The 14,866-nt window shown below is 35.7% G+C and overlaps 1 protein-coding gene and 1 pseudogene across 1 annotated transcript in view; one reads left to right on the forward strand and one right to left on the reverse strand.

Moving 5' to 3' along the window:
* DIAPH3 (diaphanous related formin 3) overlaps positions 1 to 14,866 on the reverse strand; it is a 447,621-nt gene that overhangs the window by 129,091 nt on the left and 303,664 nt on the right. The gene's annotated exons all lie outside the window — the stretch shown is intronic.
* LOC110221691 (large ribosomal subunit protein eL27 pseudogene) lies at positions 3,096 to 3,521 on the forward strand (annotated as a pseudogene).

Raw genomic sequence — 14,866 nt, forward strand, 5'->3', positions numbered from 1 at the left:
ACCAAGTAATGGGATGGGGGAGACACATCTATTAATGAAAACCATATGGATTATAATATGAATTGGTGGAAAGAACAATCACATTGATGAAATCACGATTATTAGGGCATTTTAGTAAATATTATTTAATTATACTTTCAAAGTTTAAAATAATTTTAGTAGAAACACTACTTTAAATTCACTCAAAGTTGATGACAATATATGAAGTTAGTCAGAAGGAAAGGTTTTCCAGGAAAGATATTAAGATTGTTCTTTGGTAGGTTGAGTTTGAAACCTCAGTCTACAAGGCATAGCTGAAGCTTGCAGCCTGAATGCAGACAAAGAGCAGAGGAGGGCCAAAGACAGAAGAAGCTTGGGTGAATATCTACATTAAAGGGTCCAGAAGAGGAATTAGAGCATGTCATAAACTGCTAAGCTCCATGACAGCTTGGCTCATGCCTCATCTAAAGTCTACATTGTATCTTAAAGCAGCCTTTCACTTACAGAAGATAATCAATGTTGGTTTAAATGAACTGAATATGTCCCAGTGTGGGGAACATTGGAGGAGGCGACAGAAACAGAAACGGCATAACAAAATGGGAAAAACTTGAGTTATTCCTCTTACCACTTAGGTTCATAATGGAACATAAAAAATGATCACCTTTCACATGTGTGCAACTTTTCCTGGCTCTCCATTGCTCATGCAGGTAAGGGAACTTGGAATGACGATGTGATTTACAGAAGGAGCACAAACTGGGCTACGATCCAGAAGCTACAGTTCCTAGTGGACCAAGATCAAGCAGCCAGCTTTCATGGTTTATTTAGGAGCAGTGACAAATGGGGTGACCAACACTGAAACTTGTTGGGACCTTCAAGATATTTCTTTGGGAGCTTTCTTAGTTCCCCAGGGACCTCAACACTTTTGCCCCTCCTTATTAAGTAGCACTTGCCTTTACTGAACCCGAGCATCACCTCACCTGAGTATCAAAGGCCATAAGCTTGATGCCAAAGTCCAATTATGATATGACATGCCCCATGACTGTACAGCCTGCCCAGAACTGCCACAGTCAGAGCAAGAGCAGGAGATCTCTGACTTATTTCCTCATGCCTTCTAACCTGTGCAGGTAGTCCAAATGCTGCTGAATGACTTCAGCAGCCTCTTTACCCATTATGAATCCTAGATATTGGCCTGCTCCTACTGTGCTAAGCTGACTTCGATAACAAAGAGAATGGTAGGACACTCCATTTTTTTTTTAAGGAGAAAAACTATTTTAGGGGTTGGTTGTTATGATTTTGAGGTTTCTTTGTTAGGGGAACCTCCGACTATTTTTCACGTTAGAAGGATGGGGGAGTTAAGGGGGTGAGTTGGAGAGTTTCTGTTTGGAGAGCTGCAATCTTTAAATACTATTACCAAAAGAAATTTATCATCATCTTTGTGGTTCTGGATTGAGTAGGGGCTTAGGAGGATAGTTCCCACCCCTTTTCTTGCATATATCTGATCATGTCACTGCTCATCTCAAGAAGCTTACCTGGCTCCCAACTGCCTCTAGAATAAAATACAAACTCTTATGTTTAGCGTTTAAAGCCCTTCACAATCTGTTCTCCAACCTACCTGTTCTAGACTAAGTTCCCATGAATCTCTTTCATGTATTCTCCTACTGTTTCCCATCCAGGTTTTACTTCCTGCATCTGCTCTTGTACAAGGGCCATAGCTCATCCAGATAATTCTCTTTTTCCTACCTTTGGTCTCTTAAATTCCCTAGCTCTCTTCAAGGCTAAGTGCAAATGTCATCAATAGAAGGCATATTCTGTTCCCCTCCTCACCCCCCCACTCCAGTTTTCAGTGTTCTCCTTTCCTTGAACATCATCTGGTTTATTTTTATATGTACTTATCTATATAATTGATTCCCCCCCCCATAGAATGTAAACTCTGTGAGAGAGGTGATTATTTCATTTCTATCCTTGTAACCCTAGCACCTAGCATAGTTCCTGAAACATAGTGGGTGCTTAATAAATGTCAATTGAATGAATGAATCAGGTAAGTAGTCTAAGTATTGTTCATCCCATTTTGCAGATGTGGAAACTGAGTGTCTGAGGGCTTAAGTGGCTCACTTTTCATCACTCAGCTGGTAAATGTCTGAGAAGGGATTTGATCTTAAGCCTTCTGATTTGAAGTTTAGCATTCCATCTACTAGGCCATAATACCTGAAAAACCTTATGATTACCTCATGAAAACAAAGGTAGTATCTTGTGTCATATATTCAGTTTTAATATTTTCAAAACATATTCATATCCATTATCTTCTTATGGTAAGTCTAGGTGACAGATAAGGCACCTGCCTTTGAGAGATGAGAACTTTAAGAAGGCAAGTGAAGTTTAAGTCATTTGCGTGGTTTTACAACTTGTCATGTCAATAAGGCAAGTTTTTTTTTGGCCTAGACCACACTTCTTTGACTACTGATGTTGTAAAGCAAGAATAACGTAGCCAAAGCACACCTCTCTATTTATCTAAAGTCCAGGGCATCTAAAACTGTCAGAAAGAAAATCTGAAATTTATTTAAAAATATATGTGTGTATATATATGTATATGTGTGTGTGTGTATATCTATATATATATGTATATATGAGAAATGGATTTTAATGAGATATGACTAGAATGTATCATGTGTGCTTGTGCTCATTTGGTGATAGACTAAAAGAAGAAAGGTAATTAAATAGGATAATATCATCACTTACATGTGAAAAGGACTCACTTGTCAAATTGAAGCATCACAATTTAAATCTCCTTCACTACAGGAGAATCTCAACAATAGTACTTAAAAATTTTAAATATTCATTTTCGTTGAAAGCCTATTATAAAAGACTTTAAGACTGTTCAAATATTTTATTATGTAAGAATAGATTTTGAAAATGACTTCTAAAAGGTTTTTTTTAACCATATAAAGCATTGAAGAAAAACATCAAATAATTTCTTTTGAGATACAGGGAATTAAAAAGTCTAACTCAACAACAAGAATCAAGCAAAAATTAAGGAGAAAGTAGAGAAGAGCAGTGAAAAATCTGTCTTCGAGCTTTTTTTTTTTTCCTTTTTTTGGCTCTAGGAGCGACCCACTTCGTGTCGAAATGGGCAAGTTCAAGAAACCCGGGAAGGTGGTGCTGGTCCTGGCCGGGTGGTACTCCGGGCGCAAAGCCGTCATCATCAAGAACATTGATGATGGGAACTCCAACAGGCCCTACAGCCATGTCTTGGTGTCAGGTATTGACCACTACCCTCGAAAAGTGACTGCAGCAGTGGGCAAAAAGAAGACTGCAGATCAAAAATCAAGCCCTTCGTGAAAGTTTATAACTACAACCACCTCATGCCCACCAGATACTCTGTGGCTATCCCATGGGACAAAACAGTCATCCACAAGGATGTGTTCCATGACCCTGCACTAAAACATAAGGGGAGGAGGGAGGCCAAGGTCAAATTTGAGGAAAGGTACAAGACAGGCAAAAACAAGTGGTTGTTCCAGAAGCTACAGTTTTAGAACTACTTTGTTGGCCAGTAAATAAAATATTTATTAAAAGTGGAAAAAAAAAAAGAAAAATCTGTCTTTGAGAGAAACTAGAGACAAGCTGCCTACAGTCTACTTCAGTGATTCCTCAAATACTATTCTTCAATGACTATAACTCCCAGAACCTCAGTTTTGCATGGGAGCTCAAAGGCACTGTGGTCTAACAAGTCCTTGACCACTAAAATTTCCCTAATGAGTGGACAGACAGCATTCAAATAACAACCTCAAAAGGGCCTAGGAGTGGGTGTGCACAGCCCTTTCTACTACTAGATAGCTCTAATTAAAAAAATTTTCCTTACATCAAGATGAAGCCTGTCTCTATAATTTCTACCCACTGTGCCTGGTGCTGCCTTCGGGTCTAAGCAGAACAAATTTAATCCCCTAGATACACACCTCAAGATAGCCCTTCAAAAGCTTGAAAACAGATATTATGCCTATTTGTAAAGTGATCGTAATGGAGCAGTAGAAAAATGGAGAGAAGGTGCAAGAATCATTTCAATGAGGCATGAGAGCAGGACTTTTATGAAGGATGTCTCATATTATACGGCACTTATTTGCATTTGTTTTTCAGATCTTTGCTTCTCAAAGTGGATACCTTGATGGAGTCATGACTTCACTGGTGTGGGAACTCTTTCTACTCATGCTAATTACATATTTGCCCTTTGATTCTCTACTGTGGATCTACCCATCTGGTGAAGAGACTTTCTCACCTTTAACATCACAAGAAGACCTGCTTGTGTTTTTAATATCACAGGGTGACTAAGGGAGCACTTGGCCTGTCCCTATGTTGTCCTTCATTCTTAGTACATAATTCATCAACTAAAAAAATTGCTGTCAGAGATAAATGTTTGTAGAACCAAACAGTTTGGTATCATTGCTAGCACTGTGTATATATGTATATGAGAAATGGATCTTAATGACATATGGCCTGTGCTCATTTGGTTATGGACTAAAAGAAGAAAGGTAATTAAATAGGATAATATAATCACTTATTTCCCAACTGTTGGCTGGCTGCTGTCCTAGTATGGAATTCTGAACCCTGGACACTAACTATCCATTTGTCTCTCCAAGTTCTGTATTTTAGACCAGAATAGACCTCCTCCTCAGAACAGATCAGAATGAGACACCTCTTTAGCTACACATTATTGTCTAGGAAATTTGTGACTACATCAGAGTGCCCTTTCTTTTTTCTTTTCGATGCCAGAGCATATTTCACTAAGAAAGTTTTTAAAGTTCTGAAGGCAAATGCAATTAGTTCAATGGCATTTTCAAGGTACTTTGGATTCTTGAAGTCTATGTTAGTAGAATACAAACTGTGGTAGCTTCCCTCAAATGTAAAAGGCTTAAGCATATGGTAATGATGACAAACTATACATTCTGTATGAGGGTTAGCTCACATAAGTACAGAGAGATTCATCACAAGCAGTTTGGACATTAGGTAATAAATTCTTTGGTGATGGTGAACCATGAAACAGACAAATTAAAACTGGGCTTCAATTTCAGAATTACAGAATCAAAGGATCACAGATTGTAAAACTGTAATGAACTAGAAGGAACATTTAGAGGCCTTTTACAGATAATAAAATAGAGGCACAGAGAACTTAAGTGATTGCTAAGGTCACATAAGCAGTAAGCAACAAAGCCAGGATTGGAACCCAGATCCTCTGATTCCAAATCCAAGACCCTTTTCACTTGTGCAACCTTCTTATCCAGGATGACCCCCTTCTACATCTGCAGTCAAGGAGTAGCAGAGAAATCTAAGAGTCACACAGTTTTTAGACAGTCTATAATGCCTAATTATTGTTCCTAAAATATATATAACCTGATTTAAATGACAAATGGACAGCTCATCAGTTTTATTTATAGAAGTTAATGAAGGAATTGGTGGAATAGGTTTTATTCTGCATCCAAGGACAACAAAGAACCATGGTCTCATAGGATATATGACATCACTTCTTTCTGTGTGCTTAATTAATCTAAGATTAAGCTAAGAAACTGTGATGAGAAAAATTGCAATTTATGCACCAGCATCTGTTGCAGAGGATGAAAGAATATAAAAATTTTACAAAGAAGTGGACAAGATCATCCACACCAGGTCAACATATTCCTGGATCTTCTGAGAAAGTAGACACAGAGCATAATGGTGTAAAATATGGTTTAAGACTAAAGAAATGAAACAGACCAAAGATTTGTAAATTATTCCAAACTTTAATGACTCTCACTAACATATCTGACATCTGTGTATACATATTTACTTATATCTATACCATACATTATTTTCTTCTAGAAGAGAATTGATAGGCAAACGTGAGCTATAAGTCAACTGAGATCACTGCACAAAATTTTGACTAAAATGTACATTATGAGCTAGATTTACTATACAGGTCCAACCCTGACCATGATGCTATCTCAATTCTATTAGAGCACTTTTGCTAACTTACAGTTTGATGCAGTTACTCGTGGTCTTCTACTCAATGCTAGAGATTAAGGGATTCTTTGTTATTTTTTTAACTATGGTTCAGAGAAACAAGGCCAGGCAGGAATAGATCTGGAGTACTCTGCCCCTATTAATGACAGAGCTGCAATATGAACTCAGATCCTGACTCTAGATCTTGAGCTTTTAGCATTCACTGATCTGTTATCAATCTCGTTTCATTTTTTTTCAATATTTACTTTTCTCAGCTTCATGACTACTGACATCTCCAAGCCTAAATATTTCCATGTTTCTCTGATGTGTCTTCAGGATCATTATTAACAGTGAACATTGAGTTCATTAATTTACCCCTATTGTCTACCATTCCCCTCTCTGACATCCCTCCCTCCCTCAAATTGTGTGGTACCTTTCTTTGGAAAAAGGACTGAATGGAATGAGCATAAGAACACTCATAAGACATATAAACGTCACAGAATTTCAAATCATTTTTCCTATCAAAAATATATTTGTCTTTATTAAACCTACTAATCTAGATATAATATATTCCAAAATGTTGCATGTGATACAGGTTAGAGCAACATTTAAAGCAACATGTGCATGTGTGAATATACATATGCATACATACATGTATGTATACATACATATATATATGTGAAATAGACACAGTCTTACATAAAGAAGTATCTTCTCTGAATGAATTCTTAAATAATATTAATGTCACGTTACAGAACAAAGAACAGCAAGGAATGATTCTCCTTTCTCTTTAAGCGCTTTATACTTTTAGGGAACATAAAATTGCATCCTGATCTAAATTCCCCAGTCACTGGTAAATGCCTTCCTTTTGTCTCCCTTCTCTTTACAAGAGGTATGGAAAGGGGCCCATACAGCTACTTCTTCAATGACGTTGTCATCCTATGAGGGGATTTGTTTTTAAGTTTAAAATTATGTTCTATATAAAATTTTGATAGAATTATAGAATCTGAGAATTCATTGTTCAGTGAATCTGGGAAAAGGCCAACAGTTACAGCTGAGTTTAATACACACACACACACACACACACACACACACACACACACACACACACACCCCAAGAATTCCCAGAAATCCCCAAACAGTCATCATCTCTATTGCTGCCACTCCATAGACTTCCCTCTGACCCAAGCCTGGAAAACTGGTTGATTATCATGTTCTGATCCTCTTGGCATATCACACCCATATTTTTGTCTTGTACTATATGGGCTGATTTGTGGCAAAACACTGGTTAGATTATAGTGACATCTCACCTCTGCCCCCTCTTTGGACTCTCATGGATATTCCCACTGCCACTGAAAATATACTATTTGGTCAGATCACAACTTGAACCTGAGCCAACTCATTCCCTCATCTAATTCTACCTAGAATACTGACATTAGAAGTCATATAGCCTAATGTTTCATCCCATATTGGAATCCTGACTTTAAGACTTCAGAGAGTTGTTACAACTTCACTTTTCCTTTTATCCTTGTTAAAATGCTTTCCATTCCCTTCAGATTTATGTATATCCATATAGATATATACCTAGATGGACAATGCTATGTCTCCATTACTATAGGTTTCTTATGCCTCAATTACAACTTTCCACTTTCATATTCTGATCGTGTAGCTCAAGCAACCTGTTCTAAGCAATACCTTTAAGACTTATTTACCTCCTTATGTTAAAATGTCAAATTCACATTTTTTTAAAGTCTACATTCTGTGTAATAGCAGAAAGATATATGACATCATTTATATTTCCCACCCTCTTCCTTTTTATTTTGTTCTTCCTTCACTGTTATTTTTCTATTTATATTTTACTTGTTGTCTTCAATGTTTCTATTTTTATTGGTGTTTCTCTTTTTCATTTTCAAGTTTTTGTATAATATATTCTTGATTATGTTAGCTAGTCTCTTGCTAAACTGACTCCTAAAATAGTTGCAATGGTGTTTTCTCTTAACTACCAAAGCTAAGTTACAGTCTTTTGAAGGTCCCTTTCCAAACTTTGTTTCCTACGTCTATTCACCAGTGGGATGCTAGTCCAGACCAAATGAAAAGCTGTTCTGCTCTTTTCTCCCTGATCAATAGACTCTGGAATCTAGTAAGATGTTAGCACTTATAACTATCTTGTATCAGATAATTGTCCCTTTCCATCTCTCCCCATCCTTTTTGCGCAGTAAACAATGGCTATTAGAAAAGTTATTTATGTCACCTAGCATGCTGTCTCCCGGCAAATAATAAAACAGTTAATTTTAAGACAGTCATATGAAAACTTATGAAGAAAAAATATCAAAGTAACAAAATTTGGAAAACTTTTTAGGATTCAAAGAAGAATAATTAAAAATATTAGGAGTGCAGAACAGAAGACCTATGGGGTCAGGTTAAAAAGACGACTAAGGAGTGATTTAGTGGTCTACAAGTTTGTTATGCTAAGAAGCTACTAGCATTTCTTGGTCTTCACTCAATAAAGAAAATGGGCTTAAAATTACAAGAATTTTAAAAGATTTACTCTCAGGAAGAATTTCCTAACAATAAAGGATCTAAATATTAGACCAGGTTGACAAGGAAAATTGTAGGAATTTCCTAAGTTTGTGCTATAGGAAAGATACTCAAATATATGGAATAAGTTAAATACAGTTTTATAGGAGATGTGATAATTAATGGTCTCTCAGAGATTTTCCTCCCAATTTCATTATTCTTATTATAAAGATATGCATGCTCATAATGTTATGGAATTGTCCAAGCCCCTGCTTCCCGTAATTTTCCATTCTGTTGATTGGCTTGATCTTGCCTTCATGTAGGGGCAGCAACAGAAGTAGGATGAGGGAAGTGGAACGGGTTTAACTGACTTTACTATCTGTTAACAATGATGGTAAAAAGCTCATTTAGAGTAAAAATTGAAAACAGATGCTAAGATGAAGTTTTTTAAAAAAATTTATAAATGAGTTTAATTTACCTACATTTCTTATTTTTGTAGAATACTGAACAGCAAGCTCTGTGCACATAAGTGGGTATCTATACACATTTAACATCTCTGAGAAATTCAGGAGAAATAAATGATGCCCTAACTAATGTAAGGCTAGTCATAGGTCAAGAGCCAACTGTTATGGATAAAGAAATTGTTCAGGTTAAATTGATCTCAAAATCTTTTGGGTCACCTGAAGCAACTCTGCCCTTTTATTATAAAAATAAGTAGCTACACAAAATCTAAATGTGTGATACACTGAATATATTATAACTTGAACAGGATGCTACTTTATGAATGTTAATGAGCTCTCTTCATAGAGCGTTGACTGATATTCTAGGAAAATGAGAACGAGTTCAATAGTTTTTGTAATTTATGACTTTTCTGACTGTATGTAAATGCTGTACTTTCAGTTCAGATAATTAAGACAACAGAGATATTATCAAGCTTGTATTGGTACTATAAGTAATTCAAAATTATTTTATATTGTGTCCCCCTACACTCAGCAATCCAGCCAAACAAGCGTGTCAGTTGTTCCTAGAACTCAGCATTCAGTTTCCCAGTTTCTTCACATAAGCATTGTATAGGCACTCCTTTCTCTCCTACTGGTCTCTGAACAGAGCTTCAAGACTCACCTTGCTCCACTTCCTATACAAAACTTTGTGACACCTCTTCTCTCCAAAACTCCAGTTAGTGCTTTATAATCCTCAAATTATTATGTATTTATTTAGCCGTGTACCTGTTAGAGGAATTATTTTAATTTAGTCTTTGTGGCCTCAGGGTCTAGCAGAGCCTGGCACATAATAGGTATAATGAAAATTCATTCAATTAAAGTCATTGATGAAAAGTGTTTATGATGAAAAGAAAAGGCTTTACTACAATACAAATTCCACAAGGACAAGGACTCTCTCTTATCTGTCCTTTATATCTTCCCCAGGGTAAGAACAGTGCTTTGCACAAAGAAGGCCTTTAATTCTTGTTCAACTCAATCTATAAACCATCACCTCTGAGGATGTAGGCAGAAATAGGCAATAATTTTTCGTGCTTCCCTTTCACTGTAAAATATAATATTCTCCATAATACCTTATTTTAAGTGATTTTTTTCTAAATACAATTTTTTGTCTTTTAACATTTTAAAGAAAAGTTGGGGATATGGGAGAGGAAACATTAAACAAGGCATTTATACAATGATTCAGTCAATAACTACAGCAGTTTAACCACAGGCATAAAAGCATATTGTTGGCACAGAAAGATATGCTTATTCACTAAGAATGGTCCCTGTTAATACCATATTAGTCCAGGATTTTTTTTCTAGCCAGTAGAATCTTAGCATTACTTACTTCTCCCTTCCCTTCTCCCATGTCTCCTAAGATACTGTAATTTCATTTACTGTACTTCATAAACTGTTTTATTGTATGTTACATCCCTAGCCCCTATGTATCTTGCCTGTAGTAAGGGCTTAATAAATATTAACAACTGAATGATTCTACAAAATTATAAAGAAAAACAGTTCAAACTTTTTAGGCCACCAATACAGCATTTTTCTTTTTCCTCTTTAAATTTCACTAATTTAAAGAACTAATTTACAGCATATTAGAAGAAATTACTTGTCACTAATCCTGCACTTTAATAATTCTGAATTATTTAACTAAAATAGTTCTGTGACTGGAATGTCAGGGGGTATCATAATCAAGTGTATAATATCTCTAATAACGAAATGGATATATTCCAATGATACAAGTTTTAAGATACTTCATAATCAGACAGAAACAAAATAAGAGCCATGGGGATATCACATGTGGGGGTGGGTAGGGGACAGAAGAAGCATTATGATGCAAATAACTAGTAGAGACTGAAATAACATCATATAGGAAAAGAAAGACAGAAGGAATAGTCAAAAGATAACCCCAAGACTTTTGAACATAAAAAATTGGATGAAAGATATCACTATAAGCAGAAGTAATGAATTCAAGGGGGGAAAAAAGTTTGTAAGTTTGTTTTTGGATATGTTGAGCTGATAATGATGATTTCCTATCAAACAAAGACAAAAAAGGAGCAATCTTCCATGAAAACTCAGACAGATGCCACTCAAAGACTGCCAATCTAATGGTTAAGAGATCATCATGGCCACAATTCAATGCTTTTAAGGTTGAAAGTGTAGATTACATAAATAACTATGATTAGAAAGGCTTGTACATTATTCTGAAAACTGCCTGGGTAACAAAGATGCCACAGTCCCTAGCACATAGTAGACACTTAACAAATATTTTTAACTTGAGTTCTCAATTATAACACTATAAGTTATTTTGATGTTATCACAATTATAGGATTCTTTGCACTATGATAACATCAAATGATTGATTGGCATATTTTCTGCTAAGGATTGGAACAGAATGAGCAAGGTGAGTATCCTCATATGAACATAATGAAAACAAGTATGCGCTATTTATATAAAGGTATTTTTTTCTTTGCCTATTTTCTTAGAACCACACTATACCATAGGGGAACCTACAAATAATCAAGTAAAAAAAATCTTAAACAAAAAGGTAACTAACTAATGATACAAGGATTTTAACATTTTATAACCCAATGTGTAAGTACAAAACTGTTACATTTCACCAAATAATTCATCTTGTAATTTTTTTTTTATGGAGAATTAGATGTGACTTTGAAAATGGCTTCTAAATAGTGAATGAGTTATAAATCACGGAATTCAATGTATCCTTTTAATTAACACAATACAGTGACACAAATGCCTCACCAATTTCTGATATACTCAACTTTCACTTAGGAAAGCAAAATTCTTCTATAGCTTCATGAATGGGCCAAATAAAAGTTAATGACCCATGAGACAATAACAAATACTAAAACAAAGTCAAAAGTTAGAAAATAAAAGCAATCTTGGACATCATATTTCAAGAAATCATAAACAGAAACTGCCTAAACCTATTAGAACAAGAGGGCAAAGTGAACGTAAAAAGAATCTACTGATTATCTCCTGAAATAAACCCCTAAAAGAAAACTCCCAGGAAAATTATTCAAGCTTCCTGGTCAAAGAAAAAGAAATATTGAAAGCAGTCAGAAAAAAAAAAGAGTTCAAATACCAAGTAACCACACTCAGGATCACAATAGGTTGAGTACTTTGTGTAATCTATTAAACTGACCATGGTTCTATGGCACAAATGACTTGCAAGCATTACTGATGAAAAGATAGGAGGTGACCAGAAACTGTGAGATAGAAACACAGGAGTCAAGAGAAACAAAAAGGGGGGCAGCTAGGTGGCACAGTGGATACAGCCCTGGCCCTGAAGTCAGGAGGACCTGACTTCAAAACCGGCCTCAGACCAAACACTGGACACTTACTAGCTGTGTGACCCTGGGCAAGTCAATTATCTAACCAAAAAAAAAAACCAGAGAGAGAGAGAGAGAGAGAGAGAGAGAGAGAGAGAGAGAGAGAGAGAGAGAGAGAGAGAGAGAGAGAGAGAGAAATAAAAAGGCAGACCCAAATGAGCAATTAGAAATGATACTAGGCCTTCTAACAAGGTAGGCAGCAACATGTGCATCCCTCAGTCCTAATCAGTCCTAATGTCATCTGGGTGGGGAGAGTAGACAGTATCTGAACCTCAGTTTTATCTTAATCTGTCTAAAGGAGGGCAGTACACACACACACACACACACACACACACACACACATTCTCTCTCTCTCTCTCTCTCTGTCTCTCTCTCTCTCTCTCCCCCCCTCCCCCTCTCTCTTTCTGGTGTATGAGTGCATTTAACTTAACTAGGAAAACAGGATGGAACAAGGAAAAAGAAAAAAGAGGGATGGTAGGCTCAAAGAGGGATTAGTTATAAGCAGAACAAAACCTCTGCTCTAGGCAATTCTCTAGAATTGTATGTTACTGAGGAGTTGACTTACCTTGGTATAGATTGTTTTCTCACCAAGATGTCCTCTAGAGCAATGAAATCACAGCTCCAGTCCCTATCCCTACTCTCTTGACATTTCCAAGGAAGGATATTTATCACAATCCTCTTTTATAGAAATATTCTAGTCTTCTGTTTGGTTTTTTTTTAAATGTTACTACTATGTAACCAGGAAAAAATGAAAGCAGAAGGAAAAGATGCTCAAAAACATTCAACAAGTATTTATTAAGTGTCTGCTATGTGTGAATTACCATGCTAGGTGTGGAGGTTAAAGAGAATGGACATATAGTATAGTATAAAATGAAATATGTTAAGTGCATGAGAGTAAAAACAAAGCGAAGTGTGAGTTCCCAAGAAACCAACAGCAGTTATTTCAAGTACCTTCTATATCAGAGGTTTCAAAATTTATTGGCCTAATTCCCCCTTTAAAAAAAAAATTACTCAGCACCCTCCTGAAAATCTATTTTCTTTAACTCTTTAATGTTTTTTAAAAAAATTTGTTATTTCAAAAAATATATAAAATGCTTTTTAAAAAAATGACACATCTTAAATTTAATAATTTATTGTAAATTTGTGAGGTTTTTTTTCCCTGAATTGAAATTTTGATGATGCAATATTGTATCATGTAACCACATAGTATTATATTGTAAACAAGTCATTACATGCACATATTCTTCCCCATGCATGCTGGACTTCCTATGTATAACATGCTGGCTTGCCAACACTTGCTTGTTGAGACCTGTGGCGGACTTGACCACTGATCAGTTATAACTTACATTTTGTGGGTTTATTTGGAAAATAATGCAATCACTACGACTTTAACTCTGTCACACAATAGATGAAACATGTACAAATGTTTTTTCAAAATGTTCTCTTCCTTTCTTTCCTGAAGCTTCCACCACCCCTTATTTTTATTTAACATCCTTCAATTTCACCCCCCCCACCATTGCAGCATCCCCTGGGGGGTGGTATCACCCATTTTGAATATATATATATATATATATATATATATATATATATATATATATATTTGAATATTTGATGTGGGAAGACGGTGGAAACTAATGACAAGAACAAAGTGCCTGGATTCAATTCAGAAAACATTTATTACAAATCAACTGTGAAAAGCAGGCAGTATATATGAATATTTTTTTTGCTTGTATTTTGGAAGAAAAGCTCATATGAGGCTTATACTGCAGGAAGCCACCGATAAGAACAAAGTCCCTACATACACCAAATATTTACAGCAGCGCTTTCTGTGATAGCAAAGAATAGGAAACAAAGATGCCCACCATTTAGGGAATAGGCAATATTTCAAAACTGGGGAACATGAACATAATGGAATATTACTGTGCTGGATCCAGAGAAATATGGAAAGAAATATTTGAATTGATGCAGGGCAAAATAAGCAGAGCTAAGAAAACAACCATGACACCATCAATATAAATAGAAAGAACAACAAAATACACACACACACACACACACAAAATCAAAAGCAAATGTTACAAATTTATAAAGAATAAGCATGGCTTTAAAGAAGAGATGAGAACACATTCACACTTCTTTTGTAGAGGTGAGAGATTCATCTCTTAATTCTGTCCAATTCACTTATTTTTATATTTAAAAAAAAAGTATTGATCAGTTAGGCTGATTTTTCTCCCTCTGACTTTCTTCCTTCTTTTTTGTCTTTAAAAATACTATTTGTTACATGGGATTTAGAGAGATATGGGTGGAAGTTGTAGTGACATTAAAAAAAAAGACATCAGGAAAAAACTTATTTACAAAATATTTATATTTAAAAACAGGGGATTCTGCAACTTATTATCTTAGAGAGCTGTCCAGGGCACTGGTAAGTTAGTTGACTATCCTAGGATCACATAACTAGTATGTGTCAAAGGTCTGACTTGAACACAGACACATCTTCCTGACCATTTGCCAGGCAACATACATACCCCCTTCCACTATTCACCTCCCCAGAGCAAAATTCCCTTCCCTGAT

This window comes from Phascolarctos cinereus, unplaced genomic scaffold, assembly GCF_003287225.1.
Source record: "Phascolarctos cinereus isolate Bilbo 61053 unplaced genomic scaffold, phaCin_HiC Scaffold_7;HRSCAF=346, whole genome shotgun sequence".
Classification (NCBI taxonomy): Eukaryota; Metazoa; Chordata; class Mammalia; order Diprotodontia; family Phascolarctidae; genus Phascolarctos; species Phascolarctos cinereus.